The sequence below is a fragment of the Peromyscus californicus genome, unplaced genomic scaffold (genome assembly GCF_007827085.1).
Source record: "Peromyscus californicus insignis strain IS unplaced genomic scaffold, ASM782708v3 Scaffold_6__1_contigs__length_162567912, whole genome shotgun sequence".
Classification (NCBI taxonomy): Eukaryota; Metazoa; Chordata; class Mammalia; order Rodentia; family Cricetidae; genus Peromyscus; species Peromyscus californicus.
The window spans coordinates 159,895,791-159,912,406 of record NW_026294584.1 but is presented as its reverse complement, the minus strand read 5'-3'; the positions used below and the strand labels follow the sequence as shown (position 1 = coordinate 159,912,406).

General features: G+C 42.4%; 1 protein-coding gene across 6 annotated transcripts in view; it reads right to left on the bottom strand.

The window, feature by feature from the left end:
- The window catches only part of Ccdc91 (coiled-coil domain containing 91), a 187,281-nt gene that overhangs the window by 157,830 nt on the left and 12,835 nt on the right, over nucleotides 1-16,616 (bottom strand). Inside the window, exon 1 of one of the 6 annotated variants that reach the window (XM_052718970.1) lies at nucleotides 5,267-5,401. The exons of the other annotated variants lie outside the window; for them this stretch is intronic. The gene's annotated coding sequence lies outside the window, so the exon portion shown is untranslated. Of the gene's footprint in view, nucleotides 1-5,266; nucleotides 5,402-16,616 lie in introns of those variants that run through there. 6 annotated transcript variants of the gene reach the window in all.

The window sequence follows — 16,616 nt, the reverse complement described above, 5'->3', positions numbered from 1 at the left end:
CATCTGAGCCTGTTGTTTGCTTTGTGGGAAGATTCAGTTTCTCATAATTATGGGACAATTCAGACTTTTAATTTCTCCAGAAGTTTTTGTAAGTAATATTTTTTCTAGAAAACCCATTTTTAAATAGTTGGCATACCATTATTAACATTATTCTTGTTAGGCACTTTTAATGTCTGATTTATCTGCCGTTCTAGTCTCTTTATTTTATATACCTTGAGCAATACGTTATTTAAATGGTCTACATCCTATGGGTCTCTGCTTTGTTTCACTTTTTATCTCATTTAACTCACAAAGGTGAGTTGAAATCTTTGTCACAGTAACAGCAGAGCCAAGGGCTTCGGGGTCTACCAAGCTAGGGAGGGGATAAATCCTAGTGTTTTACTGGGAAACAACTGGGAGTGATTATGAGGTCAGATGTATGTGAGCAGGGCTTAGTTTAGTCTACTTTAGAAACACCAGTCATCTGGCCTAAGAAAAGGTACGCCATTTCATGACATAAATTATCTCAAGCTTTAAAAATTATTGATGGGCAGGGCTGGGGGATGGTACAGTGTTTAGAGTACTGCCCACTCTTGCAGGGGTCCAGATTCAGTTCCCAGCACCCACATGGTGGTTCACAACTGCCTATACCTCCAGTTCCCAGTGATCTACACCCTCCTCTGGCTTCCACATCCACTGCACAAACTTGGTTTACAAATATTCACGCTGGGAAAACTTTCCCCCACCTAAACAGTAAAGCATAAATAAAACAGTAACAGGCATAAATTATAAGACCAACAACAACAAAAAAGAAATGTTCAAAATTAAAGTGATGAGGTAGACCCAGTGTGTGTGTGTGTGTGTGTGTGTGTGTGTGTGTGTGTGTGTGTGTGCACATGCACACATGTGGGTATTACAGCAAGAGAGTGGAGGTCAGAGGACATGCTACAGAAGCTGGTTCTCCCCTTCCATCATGTAGGTTCCAGGGATCAAACTCAGCAGAAAGCACTTTTACCTGCTACGCCTTCTTGCCAACCCCCAAAACTTCTTTAATGGAACCAATTTGAAAACACAATGGAAAGACAGACAGACGCATATAAAAGAAGAAAATTATAAGAAAAATAAGTAAAGTGAAAAATGTCAGTGATTCAAGACACTGTAAGAAAAAGCATTTATGGAGCTATCAGTAAAGCTTGTAAAACAGAAAAGTGTAAATACAGAACGAGGTGTATCAAAACTGAAGCACATGCAGGCACGGGCAAGCACCCACCCACACCTACACACGTACACACCCACACCCACACGTACACACAGACACATGTGTACACACACACACACACACACACACACACACACACACACACAGAGGAGAGACAGAGAGATTATTTAAGAGGAAAAAGAAAAGCATCCATTCCTGGGCTACTGGGTGCTGCCAGAAAAATCAACCACGCTGAAAATGAAATTCCAAAAAGAGAAGACATTGAGAATGAGATGAAGAAATACCTGAAAATGAGATGGCCAAAACCATCTTGAGATTAATTAATTAACAACAAACTACAAACCAAGGAAAGCCAGACATCCCAACAAAATGAACACTGGATGCTCTCATCACCCTAATATGACACGAGTAAGATAAAATCCAAAGAACCCAAATGGCACAGCACATGGGACATGAGCCATCCAGGCCCCCAAACAGGACCTGAGGATCTCCCTCCCATCCCTCCCCTCCAGAAACATTTGTTACTTAGTCCTCACACATTTGTGTGGATTTCAAGAGTTAAAAAGTTAACCATCAAGTGACTGAATAAAATGGCAGAGTTAAACTACCTTGGAAGTGACTGGTTTGTCCCAACCTTGGACTTAAGAAGGACACTATTAGACTAACCAGCCTGGAGAACTAGACTGGCACTTAAGAAGGACAATCCTGAACTAACCGGCCCGGAGAACTAGATTTGAACCCAAATGTAAACACTGTACACACACCTGAGACATAATTACAAACTGTCTTATCACATTCTTCCAAAAAAAAAAAAAAAAAAAGGAAGAAATCCAGATCGTGGAGTTGTAGACCCACACATAACATTTCTCTAATTTCACTTTCAAATGTTGCTGACACTTTGTCCAATTTGATTGTCAAAATACTGTAGAAACACTTCACCATAATCCACCTTTTCCATTTGCATTTCACTGTTTCCTTCTAGCACACAGAAATACATCTGACTACACACGACACTTCAAACTGATTTACATCCAATGTGCTACAAAATACAGTGTTATGTTTCTAATGACCTTACAATGGCATTGTGCATGGCTCCATTACTGACCAATACTCCACCAATATGCGAATTTAGTTATGCGCCAATTATTAAATATCTAAGATGCCTTCATGCATTAGTTTTGTTTTCTTCTTTTAGTTCATAAATTTAATGTAAACTCCCAGATTTTGAGCATTTAACCCAAAAAATATGGACTGCCTGTAAGATCATGTAATGAAGTTTCCAAAGGAGCTAAACTTTGTTACCATACAACTTGTAAATCCTTTCAAACGTTATCAGTGTTCACTTGGACTTTAAAGCAGGTATATATATGAGCTGGGAACAGAAGAGGTGGGCCTCCCCAACCAGGAGCACAAGTGGTCATCCAGTGCCGACCGTCATCATGAAAAACATACACACAAGTAGTATTATACAGACTAAATAGCTTATATTTATGAGTGTGTGTGTGTATGTGTGTGAATACATGCAATAATAACTGATATTAAAAAAAAGGAAGCAGAGTTGGCGGGGTGGGGGGATATGGGAGGGTCTGGAGGGAGGAGAGGAAAAGCAGAAATGTAATTATAACTCCAAAATCACATACAAAAACAGATTTCACACACATGCTAGCTTTGACACTGCAGGTCTTAAAGTAACAAACATTTTTCATCATCTTGTATTTTTCTCCCACAGGAACTTCTGCATGAAAATGTGTCCTGGTTAGGACATCGACCTGATTTATTCTTTCCAATGGCAACAAGAATGCATTGTGTAAATCTCCAATGCAAACATATTTATCTGACAATTCCCCTACTGACAGACACAAACTATGTGTTCAGTTATGTTACTACAAACAGAAACCCTTCCATGCTGAGTATGTTTCTATGGGCTGGACTCCAATAAATGGAAGTGCTAGGTCAACTGGCATATGTATTTTTAATTTTTATAGCTAGTGTCATATCACTTTCCAAAAAGGCTCAACTAATCCACATTTCCAACAGCAAAATATAAAAATAGCCGTCCTCCTCTGCCATTAGAACATTACTGTCCCCTCCTCTCTCTCCCCCGTCCCTCTCTGGCTGTCGGCACCAGTCACCAGTGAGTCTGATGCCTTTACATCTTTTCCTGTTGCTGGACTTGTGGGTTTGCTTCTTGTGTTCTTCGCTCATTCCCTCTGCTGCTGTTTCTTTTCTGTCAATATATCACAGGTATCAAACCTGTCTTTACACTGAAAATATTTTACCAAATGCACTGTTTGTATTTCTTACTCCAAAGTTAAGTTCCATACAAATATCTTTCTTTATTCACAGCTTGCTCACCAGAGTAGCTAAGGCCTCTCTCACCCAAAGAATGTACATATGATCTGCTGCATTCAGCTTGTTGTTTTTATTAAGTCTTTCCATGTGGAAATGGTGCGCTATGTAAGACAGCAATGTAATCTGACTTTTTCCCAAATCAAGGTCAGAGTCAGTCTGTGTGTGTGTGTGTGTGTGTGTGTGTGTGTGTGTGTGTGTGTGTATGTGTGTGCGCGCGCGCACCAGTGTGTGTGTGCGTGCGTGTGTGAATCTCTCAAACTGAGTCTCCACATGTTCCTGTATAGGCATGGCATCTGTCTCAAGACCCTCCACCTGGTCTCCTACTTCACTCTCTTCAAAGCTACACTGATTAGATTTTGTCAAAAAGCTCAGGTCATCTGGGAAGACAGAACCTCAACTAAGAAAATGCCTGCATCGGAATGGCCTGTATGCAAGCCTGTGGAGGCATTTTCTTGATTAATGACTGATGTGGGAGGATCATGTCCATGGTGGTGACGCTAACCCTGGGAAGGTTGTCCTGGGTTGTAGCAGAGAAAGCCCTGGTAAGGAAGCCAATAAACAGCACTCCTCTATGTCCTCTACTTCAGTTTCTGCCTCCAGGTTCCTAACCATAAAAATTTTAATTTTACATAGTCACTCAGAGAATCTATAGCTTATATATTTTATATATAAATATATTTAATATTTTATTTATGTTATATGTTTATATAAATATATATAATTTTATATTTTATGTAAAATTAAACAGGAGAACTTTCCCATGAAACACCTCTATCTTCAGATATAAAATACTTACACAAAAGGGGAATAAAGTCAATGGCTAGAAAAAATAATTTATTTCTATGAATCATGTAATAGAATAAAAATACATAAGAAATTTAATGAGTCATTTCCAATAACAATGTTTTACAAGTCACTGGAAACAACTATTCTTTGCCTAGAGAGAAGAATCTCTTTCGGTTACAGTGGAATTCACATCTGAAAGCAATTCCTCTTGGCAATATCATGGAAGCAGGTGCCAATACCAATCACAAGAGAGCATTTTCATTACTGCTGTATTTAAAATATAACCACTGCCATCAGTAATTACATTCTATTGATACTGATTAATAAAACATATAAATCAAGGGGTCTTGATTTATATATTTCTAGCATCTAACTAAGCATGACACAAACTCCATAAATATCGACAGATGTCAAAAAGCTGCATTAGCTGAAGATGGAGTTCAGTGGAGAGGGGCTGCCTGGCAGGCTAGCATGCACAATGCCCATGGTTCATCCTCAGTACCAGGAAACAAAAATTGGAATGAAGGCAAGAATTTGAAGTGGGGGAGGGTGAATTCAACCTCTATTCTATACTCTGGTAAAATATTTGGGTTCAAAATTCAAAGAATAGAACATATGACAAATGTTTTAAGTCTTATAAATACTCTTTTCATGACCACCTACTCTACCCTAAAACTACATAAACTAAATTACCAGGCCTAAATATCAGACAAATGACCTTGTACCCACTTTGTACAATGCTTTTAAATTAAGAAATAAAGTTCTATTCACAAGGTGAGTTCTACAGGTGGATGACAGTGACTATAGTATAACAGTACTTAATGCCAATGGAATGTCCATTTCAGAATCTGAAAACCACCCTTTGTGCTATGAATATTTTACCACAATTTTTAAAGAGAAAGATGGCAGGAAGAGCTGAGCCATATGTACCTGGCATAAGTCCCCCTGAACTCAGGGTCACAGATCATGATGAGTCTGAGGATGGATGGCCATGGCCAGAGATGACCTATCCCAAAAGCTTTCTCCAACATCAGCTGAGAGAAGCCTCTCTCCACATACCCTTCACTGTAACAAGATGGAAACCTGATAAAAGAATGAAAAATAAACAGAAATGGAGGTTTCTTCCTTCCAAACCTGAAAGATGATCTCTAAGCATAAGAGTTTGCTAGTCAGATCACCTTTACAACAAAATAAATAAAACAATGACCTTATTTCCCATATGAACTGGCCCATGTAAATACCTGATGGATAGCCACAACTAGCAAAACCTGGCATCATGAGGTCACAGCGCACTGCCGAGGGAGGTGCTGTCACTCTGGAGACGCAGTGATGCCTGCTGGGATCTCTTATCCACAGGGAGTATGTATGCTAACATTTCTGACCACTGTTCAGAAAGTTCTCACGATTGGAGTAATCATTAAAAGCCACAGCATTATTTCAGCAAATTAAGCCAATTAAAAGGCACACTGTACAAGTCCATGTACAGTACAAGTACTGTACAAGTCCACTGTCATACAGACCAAACTAATCCACATAGCACAGAATCCCGGAAGCCAGGAGGCGAGGAAGGAAGATGGCCAAGATGTGCTACGAAGGAAATAAGGAAAAGAATGCTCTAGGACATGAGAATGTTCTTTTACGAGGCAAGTTTATCAGAATTCAAAAAGATATATTCACACAGGTGTTTTATAATATATACATGAATGTTAATACTTGAAAATTAGGGAGTTCATGAAGGGCAAAACTCCAGAAATGAACTGATGATATTTATTCACTGGGGAAAACGGTGTCTTTCACACCAGAATTACACATGACTGAGGCAAACACTGACAGGCAGTGTAGCAACAAAACATAGGCCATCACTTCTAACTTAAGAGGTTTTTAAGGTGAATCTTAATTATTTAAGCAAGCACAGAGTCGGGAACGGCTATAAGACCTTGTGCCCTGTTTGATCTGCCCAGCTTCTCCCCTTAGGTCTAAGCAAGCTAGCCCACCAAACTCACGACACTAAGTGCAAGGCAGGTATAATCTGGTGCGATGTTGAACTTCACTTTTTATTTCAAGTGCAGGAAAACCTCCTCTCTTGGATTTGTGTTTCTAAGAAGATAACTGTTAAAAACCTAATAGTATTTTATTCAAAGTCCTTTGTTTAAAAAAAAATACTGTGAATTTTAAACTATACCTGTAATTTTGAAGAAATTTTGAAGAAATACCTGAAATATGAAGAAATCTCAATGGTTTCACAGTCCACCAAGTTCTGGCATGCAATCTCAGAATTCTTCCCTAAACTTCCCACGAGTGAGTAGGAAGGAACTGTTTAACAGTGTACAAGGCACTTGTGTGGCTGTTCCATTCCTTGGATCCTATGGCAAGCAGAAACCAATGCAAGTTAACAAGTGTCCGTCCACAGCCAAGGCTCAGAGGACGCAGTCTGTGGACACTCACCTGACAGCACCTAAGATGATGTCCGCCTGCCTTCTGGGACCACCTCAGTGTTAACCCTCAACTGCTGGTTCCCAGTTCATTCCCACAATCCACACATCAAACCCAACATGACACCACACAACACTGATGCAAAAACAGTTATGAGGATCAAAAAAGTAAATTCACAATAGAGTTCAATTTCAAGGAGTGCCTTGGAGCCTGTGGTGCAGTCTCACCCACAGTAACGCACACAGCAGCAACTGAACCGAACACTAGGATGTGCTGAGCTCAGCCTGGATCTCAACACAGACGTTCCTGCTTCTGGGGCTGTCGGTGCCAACGCAGCCAGCACACTGAAAGTGCCCAACAGAAGCGCTGCTGACTTCAAAATCAGTCTCAAGTCAACCAGAAATCTTCCTCCCTGATGGCTACAATTCACAGTGCAGGAAGGCACTATGTGGACACAGGCATGAGTGCACACACACACACACACACACACACACACACACACACACACACACAGCAGACACAAACACAGACAGACACACAAGCACACACACATACAGAGACACACACACAAAGACAGACATACACACAGACATATACACAGACATACACACACAAGCGCACACACACACACACACACACACACACACACACACACCAATACTTTTACCTGACAGCTGGACCCTACATGTTACAACAGAGATCTGCCAGGCGAGATGTGCTTACTGGGTCAAGAGTGGTACCACAGTTAGGGAAACTGGTGGCTTTCTGACTGGGTCTGAGGTGTGCTCCATGGGTGGGAATTTCAAGCTTGGTACTATTAACCTACTCAAAAGCCCATGAAGGATGTGGTGGTTTGAATGAGAATGGCCCCCATAAGCTCATATATTTGAATGTTTCATTCCCAGTAGGTGTTTGGGAAGGATTAAGAGGTGTGGCCTTGTTGGCAGAGGTGTGGCACTGAAGGTGGGCTTTGAGGTTTCAAAGGCCCATGCCAGGTTCAGTCACACTCTGCCTGACACACCTGGATCGATATGTAAGCTCTCAGCTGCTGCTCAGCACCATTTCTGCCTGCAGATCGATAGAACAGTACGGAGGACAGACGGTAAGGTCACAGGCCACACGGTAGGACCTGCTATTGTTAATTTCCTAAGTGATCAGGTTGTGAAGCTGCCTTCTAAACATTTATAGCCATACCCATGGACCTGGGCCACTCTCATCCTTGGTCAGAGAAGCTTCTTTCTGCAGTGGACAACAGTCAATGGAGATATCAAAGTATTGAGAATAAGAGACGAGTGTTCAGCCCTACATGGGTCATCTTTACCACTGATGCCCATTCCCGAAACAGCATTCCTCACGTATCTATTAGTTGTTTTTATATACTCCTAGGAAAGTCTCAGTTGTGGTGTTCTGCACACTTACTCATTGGACAATTTGTTCCTCTGCTGTTTGACTGTAGGAACTGTCCGTTAACTGAGACCCTCAACCGTCCTCAGAAACACAATTTGCAGTTTCAACTTCCCAGTTTGTAGGCTGACTTTTCATTTTGTTCCATTTCCTCAGCTTCATAGAAGCCTTTTAGTTTATCACAGATACCTGAACTCCCAGGTTCAGTGTTCATAACAGCCAAAATATGGAAACGACATACATGTCTACCAATGGCAAAGGAAATGTGAGAGGGAGAGACGGACTGAAATGGATTATCACTAAATGCTGAAGGGCGGAGGACAGCGAGGCAGCTCAGGAGGTGAAGGTGCCTACAGCCAAGCTGGACGGCCTGGATTCACCCCCGGGACCCACACGGTGGGGGGAGAGTCATCAACCCACACAAACTGTCCTCTGATGTCCATACACATGCCTCATGGCATGGGCGTGCTCATCCACCCACCCAGATAGATAGATAGACAGACAGACAGATAGATAGATAAGCAAAAAAAGTGGGGGATACTGACAGAGACAGAGTAAGAAATAGTGTTACTAGAGACAGTGGGGAGGCAGGAAGAGATGGGGGAGACTGAGGTTGAAGGACAGAGGGTAAAAACAGGCATAGCATCATGCACAGGGGAGACGAAGCCAAACTGCATCACTGTGCTAGAAATCCGGGTTCAGTAAACAAGCCCCAGAAAGGAACTGAGATAACTGAACTGATGCTAACCTAGTTCACCGTGGTAACATTCTGTGAAATAAAATTCTTAGAGAGAGAGAGAAATCAAACAAAAGAACAATGCCCTGGAAATCATGAAGTGAGTGAGTACACAGACAGAAACGCGTCCGATGGTACAGAAGTCATGGAAGCACAGGTCACGATGTGGCTCAGGGCAGCCCATGAGCCTAATTCTCAGCACCTGTCTTTTCAGGATTCTACTCTCCCATATCTAGTGGGCATTGTTCTTTTAGTCTGTAAAACTTAATTCCTACTGAAAAGCTGTAAAGAGCAGAAGTGAGGAGTAGTAAGTCTTAGAAAGTAGCACACTCGCCTGTAATTCAGAGAAAACCCATGGGTCAAAAGGCTTCAACAAAGAAATATGCAATCTGCGTCTCCTGGAAGTAGGCACACCACACTGCAGAGTGGAGACTCAACACTCACCTCCAAGTCCCTGGAATCTGAGCCCCACCTGAGCTACACACAGAAGCTAGAAGCAACATCACAGAAATGTTTGAGGCACTGACCTGCCTGTCCTTGAACTAATCGCAAGCAAAGAAGGAACCAGGCATTTCATTTAGACTAATCAGCACAGAAGCTGGGACAGGCCACAGGGAGGAGGGCTTAGATGCCTGAAGCAGAGAGAACCTACCAAGGGAAGGGCTGACACTTAACAGGCAGTCACAGCAGCCAGCACGGGAGTCCTTGTTTGCTTTTTTCAAAGCCTGAGAACCTTTACAAATTATTACCATAAAAAGGTTGAACAAAATAAAGGCCACAAAACGTTCTTTTTCAGAAACCAAAGAATAACCTTCAGGTTATCAGGATAGTCTGTAAGTTCAGGTGGAAGATGGATCCGATTTGCTCTCATCTTTGTCACAGAAATGAAATGTATGTGGATGCTTTCACACCAGCACTCTACACCTGTTTATACTCTGGAGCCTTGTTTTGATAGACAGGACGGTGAGAGGCCCCACGGTGGGGGAGAGTGCCGGCCACGCAGTCGGCCTGTGGCTCCAGTCCCAGCTCTCCTGCAAATCAGTGTCATCACAGATGTCACCTAATCCAGCCACAACTCAGCTTCCTCTGTTGAAGGATCTTATTTCTGATTAAGCTCAGATTTCTGGTTAACTCCTAATTAGAAATAATGCACACTTGTTAACGGCAAGATTTATGGAGACTATTCAAAGCTGTAATTCTGGGCAAGCCAAGTCCCCAAAGCTCTTCCAAGATCATGATGACACATGAAGCTTTTTCCTACAGAACCCAGTTTCACAAAAACTTTCACTGTGGCCAGAAATGTAAATAGAATGATGTTAGAACTTCTAAAATAACTGAAGAATTTAATTCAATTTCTCTTTAAGCCCAGATTCATTATTAAAACGGTGCAGTGTACCTACACACACAGACCCTCACTGCTGGACCAAAGAGTGGAAAATGGCAGGAATGAACCGCTCTGCAATTCAATTAAAGAGGAGATTTCTAACCACGAAGCCCAACCGAGGAAGACGACGATGGAAAAGAACAGTGAAAAGCTGGGACACAAGTCACAACCAGAAATGGAAATTTCTATAGTGTGAGAAGTGGGGGGTGTCTCCCCAAGCCAGCCTACAGGATTAGAGAATTAAACTTCCATGTCTTGTTGAATTTCTCTTAATGGTTGTTGATTTAGGCAAAATGCATAGAAATAATTTCCACACCAGGTTGCTGACAGTGAGCACAGGGGAATGTGAGATGAACAGACTTTGGCAGAACAGATACAAAACCCACTGGGATGACCCTGGATAAAGCACAGTGGCTTTAGCAACCATGTTTTGACCTGGAGTTGGTTCTTCTCAAAATTATTAATAATGAAAAATACTTACACAGGATACACAAGATTGCCAGGAAAAAAAAAAATGAACTTCTTTGAAAAAGCCACCCAGAGAAACCACAGGGGCACAAAATGAAACAGCCAGTCCCTCATCTGTGGAGTGTGCAAGCTCCCTGGAAGAAAAAAAAAAAAACAAAAACGCTTGTAGCTGGGACTAGTCCTCACACTAGAAGATCATGTGTGGAGATACCTGACAGACAGCTCCCAAGAAACAGACCAAGCACACCTATTGAAGGCCTGCAGTTCAAGAGGAGTGATTTCTGTAACGAGAACTTCAAGTTTCAAGAGACTACCTGTTTCTCCAACCTAGATTTCCATCAACAGTGAGATGGACAGAAAATGTGGCACCTGGACACATGTGGAGTCCGTTCAGCTGCACAGAATGAATCACGGAACCGGAGATCATTAGATTCAGAAAGACAAGCATGGCATCTCTCCTCTCATCTGTAGAATCTAGACTGAAATTTACATACACATACCATGTGTGTGTGAATATGAAATTATCTGAAGGGAGGGAAAGGAGAGTGAGAGGTAATGGAATGCACATGACAGGGAAGCAGACGTAAGGATATGGGGAAGGAGACTAGGAAAAGTAGGGAAGGGGAGAAGAGGGAAGAGAGGGAGGTTCAAATAACAAGTGTGTTGTTTTTCAGGGTGTGTGTGTGTGTGTGTGTGTGAATTTAACACAATCTAGAATCATCTGGAAAGTTATCTATTTCATGCTGACCTTTTCTCATCTCTGTAGGGAGTTGTCTTGATTACTAATTGATGTAGGACAGTCCAGCCCCTTGTGGGCAGCACTATTCCCTAGGCAAGGGGTCCTGAACAATGTAAGGGAGAAGAAAGCTAGCTAAAAGCAAGTAAGGATCCTTGTGTTTACTCATCCTTTGCTCCTGACTGTGGGTGTGCTATGACAAGCTGATTGAGTTGATAATGTCATGATGTCTGGACTTTCTCGAAATGCTACACTGTTAACTTTTAATTGAAGGACAAATGAATCTATTTTCCACCAAAGTTACATTTTGTTGGAATGTTTTATCACAGCAAGGGAAATTATGAAACGTAGTATGAACCATGTATGTATGCTTTTACATACACATATAAAAATACCATAATAAAAGCCATTACTTTGTATCTTTGTGAACTAACTTAAAAATTACTTTGAAAGCAGCCAAGATTTTAAAAGGTTAATTTTTTTTTTCCTTTCTTCCCAGTAAAAATCTAAATAAACCTTAAGATTTGGCTCCAAAAAATCCTACATAATATGTTTCTATTGCAATGTTAATGGTATGTAAGTTTCATCTGCAGGGCTGACCCTGGAATTCTAACACCACCATCAACAGTGGTGGCAGCAGCATAAGAGCAATTATGTAAGATTCTTGTAAAAATAGCATGTTTAGGTGCATTCACACAGAGGAGGGAGTAAATAGAGAAACCAACTGTTCGGGAAACAGGGAAAGAAGGGATGGCTGCTGGACGCCGGCTGCTGGACGCCGGCTGCTGGACGCCGGCTGCTGGACACTGCAACACCAGGCGCAGGGATGGCGGCTACGGGACACTGTCACAGGTACACCCACCAAGAGAGGGTACCAGAGAAGGAAGCCACAGGAGGTGGGAGCCAAGGCTTCTCTGGAACACACCTCTGCTTGGGGTTGAAGGTAGAGTTTACACAAAAGTCCTTTCACAGGTAGAAATCAGACAGACTGGACATAGCAACAGCAAATGCAAGCTTACCCTGGAGTTGGCATCCTTTCCTCTCAGGAGTGCAGAACCCAAGAAAATACAGCCACACTCACAAGCCACAAGTCACATGTGCCTGTACACACATCCTTCACCATGCTTTCAAGTTCCTGACACAAGTCCATAAAAACAGAGGTTTTTTCCCTCCTTCTGGCTCTGTGGGAGGTGCTGACTTTTCTCTTTGATATGTGGACAGAGCTCGCTGTCAGAGCCTGTGTAACTTTCAAGAGCACTTACAAGTTCCAGAGGAAATAGAGGAAGAATGGAAAAAATAGATGTTTCCAGAGGAACCCATTTTAACCTGAGCGCCTCTAGTACTCTCCCTTTACAGAGCACGTTACCAGTGGCTTTGTTACACCTGAACAAAGCCTCAGAATGCATTAAGAGTCATTCAGGTGTGAGTGCAGTTATAAACTACAGCTCTAACCAGGGGAAAGAGATGAGGCCACAGACAGGAAGCCTGCTTTTCTACCTGGTGAGGAAGAACACAGACCTGAGAAAGGACAGAGGGGAGACTCACTTCTTCAGCTGAAGGAGACCTGTAAGTACGCACAAGAGCACACACCCTGCACAAAAGCGGTCTTCAGGGGAAGAGGAGGCAACTCTTCTCAGGCTGAGGATGCTGGACGACTACTGGCATAAACGCCAGAAAGCTCCTCTACTGTGAGGCCAAGCAAAGCCAGGAGAGGCAAACAGTGAAGCGTACAGCGCATGTCGAGGGTGGATTCGGTTTTGTCTTGCTTTGTTTCTGTTTTTTATTTTTACACTGCAAACTAAACCCAGGGTCTGTGCATGTCAGGCCGTGCTCCACAAACGAGACGCTTCCTGCCTTCTCAGAGCTCTAGTTCTATATAAAATTTAATGGCAGGTTGAGGGAAGAGATTTGCTTTTTATAAAATACACATTAATGTAAAAGAACAAAAGAATAAAGAATGTGATGTTAAAATGCACATTTTCTACACAGCAGCGGCAGCAGGCTAACTCTTTACCTGGCCCTGGAGCACCCATCAAAGTGAAGCAGAGACTAACAAGCAGTTAGTTTAACTGCCAAGCTTACAAAGTCGACTGCAGCTCCGAGGCCAGAGCTCGGGCTGGAGTGCAGAGAAGCCGCGCTGAGGGAGGCTCTGACCAGCCAGTCAGAACTCGCAAGGCCAAGAACCCAAGCTTAGGAACTCTGGATAGAACAGTGTTCTGAAATCATGGGCTGGGTACTCACCTACTGACAGAAGAGAGAACCGGGCCTAAGAGCTCTGGCTGGAGAATAAGTATTGTTAGATAAGGTTATTAAAGGGTGTTCATGTCAGGTTAACCCTTCACTACATGTATTCCTTTAGGTTGTTTTTTTTTTTTTTTTTTTTAATGGGAGAAGCTGTAAACCACACACAATTCCACTGCTTGATGAACAGGCAGAAGTAGTCACTGCCCTGGAGCAAGAGGAGGGAATATCCTCAAGTCCCATAGAGAGACGGTGACCAACGCTGGTCTGTGAAATGATACTAGTGCCACTGCTGACAATCCATCAGGCAATTCAGGCCTGCCGTTCTCCACAGACCCGCAGAGCTCTGTCAGTCATGCAAGTCTTCAGCTATCATGGCCACAGCTGCTTAAAACAACTCACAGCTGCTGAGAGAGGGGCCCACTCAGTCACCCACACCTGGAGATTCTTTCCCAGTCGTGAGAATCACCACCACAACTCCATGACCACAACTTCAGCACAAAAAGCCGACACAAAACTAGAGACCCCGGTATATGTCCTATTCCTTTAAGAAAGAAAACTACAGAGAGATGTGGAAGAGCTGAAGGAGGCACATGGGACTGCAGGAAGAACTAAATGAAGGAAACACCCCAGGACTAACATCATATACGCACACGGCAGATTGTGAAGACAGAATCAGCAACAATGGATATCCAAAAAGGTGGAGAGAATGCATGCTGAGAGCACAGGGCACGTTCAAGTAGCCTGGAGTGTGACTACAGCCTTTCCAAAAATGCAAAGACACTAAATGAAAAGTCCAAAAAACGTGAGATCCAAAAGGCTAAGGCCTTCAGAGAAGTCATGAAATAGTGCAGTGTGTACCAGTCTAATTGCAGAAAATAGAACAGTTTAAATAGTCCAGAAAAGGGAGACCTTACACACCAAAGAATTAAAGTAAGAATAAAAGCAGACTTCTTGCCAAAACCCACATAAGCCAAAAGCAATGACAAGGTGTCATGCTCATGTGTGATAGTTCGTCTCCAACCAACCTGACTGAGTTGGAAAACACCAAGGTGGTTAGTAATGTGCACTTTGGGATTGGGGAGGCACACCCCAGCTGCAAGCACAGGCCTACGCTCTTTGGTTCCTGTCCACCAAGAGGTGCTCCACTACAAATTCCTGCCACCAGTATGATTTGTCTCACCAGAGTTCCACAGCAATGGTGCATACCATGCACACACTGAAACCATGAGCCAGAGTTCTCCAGGTATTTGTCACAGTGACTGAAAGCCCACTCATACTTAGGAGGAAAACATATGGCAGTATGGAATTCTTGAAGAAAGAATCTTCAATCAGACAAACAAAATGGGGAAGAATTATCTGCCACAGATCTGCACTTAGCAATAGGCATTTCCCCAGGAATAAAAAAATAAAATAAAATAAAGCCAGACTGAAACGTGGACCTCACAAACAGAACTAACAGAACTAGCATTGCTGTGCTAAAATTGGCAGACATAAACATTTTAAATCTAACTGGCTTTATAAGGTGAAAGTAAAAATGCACTGTTGACTCACAGAATATAAAATTTAAAGACTGCAGAACTGCATACCAATACCACAAAAAGATGAGACGACAGTATTTTAGAAAGTAATTTTACTATACAGTAAAAATATGCAGTATAAGTTTAAATGTATACTATAGTCTTCTGTATCACTTCAATAACAATTAGCAAAGATATGTCAACCAGCCTTTAACAGCCATAAAATGAAATTATTACGGAAAAACACTCAAACACTCTGAGTGAGGAAAAGGAGGAAAGAGGCAGAATACGACACACAGTGCAACACAGAAAACACTAGTAAAATGGTACTCAGGTTCAACCAGAGTGCCAACTGCACGGAGGACAGCTGGTGTGACCAACTGAGTCCGTGTGGACTGCAGACTTAGGGTGTGAGAACTGGCATTTTATAAAGGAAAGGAGATGAAATTAAAGGCTAAAGAGCTAACAACATACAAGTGTGGTGGTATTGTTTCCCAAAATATTGTGCACCCTAATAAATTTATCTGGGGTCAGAGAACAGAACAGCCACTAGATACAGAGGCTAGAAAATGGTGGCACACACACCTTTAATCCTAGCATTCCAGAGGCAGAGATCTACCTGGATCTCTCCACAGCCAAGCATGGTGACTCACGCCTTTAATCCCAGGGAGTGATGGCAGAAAGCAGAAAGATATATAAGGCGTGAAGACCAGAAACTAGAAGCTTTTGGCTGGTTAAGCTTTTAGGCTTTTGAGCAGCAGTTCAGCTGAGATTCATTTGGATGAGGACTCAGAGGCTTCCAGTCTGAGGAAACAAGATCAGCTGAGGAACTGGTGAGGCGAGGTGGCTGTGGCTTGTTCTGCTTCTCTGATCTTCCAGCTTTAACTCAATACCTGGCTCCAGGTTTGTTTTTATTAATAAGACCTTAAATTAAGATTCGTGCTACATACAAGCACTTCTCACAAGACAATCTCATCCATAAACACATATGCACCTGAAGAGCATGCTTCAAAACACAGTGTGAAGAACTGACAAGATGGGCAAGTCAGCAACCACAGATAAAGGTGGATCTTTCTCAGTAGTTGATTAAACATGGAGGGGGAAATCAGTAGATATACAGAAAACAAAGCACTATTATCAACACCTTGACATAACCAACATTCCTTGGGAGTAGGTGCTACCCAACAAGGTCAGATTAGGCCTTCAAGCACATACACAGTGTTCAAAGCCAGATGATATTCTGAGTCACACAAGTCTCAATTTGATTTAGACAGCTGACATCATACAAAAGGTCCTCACTACCACAGCTGAAATACATTGAAAATCAGTAAAGGTAAAATTTGGCAAGTCCCCAAATC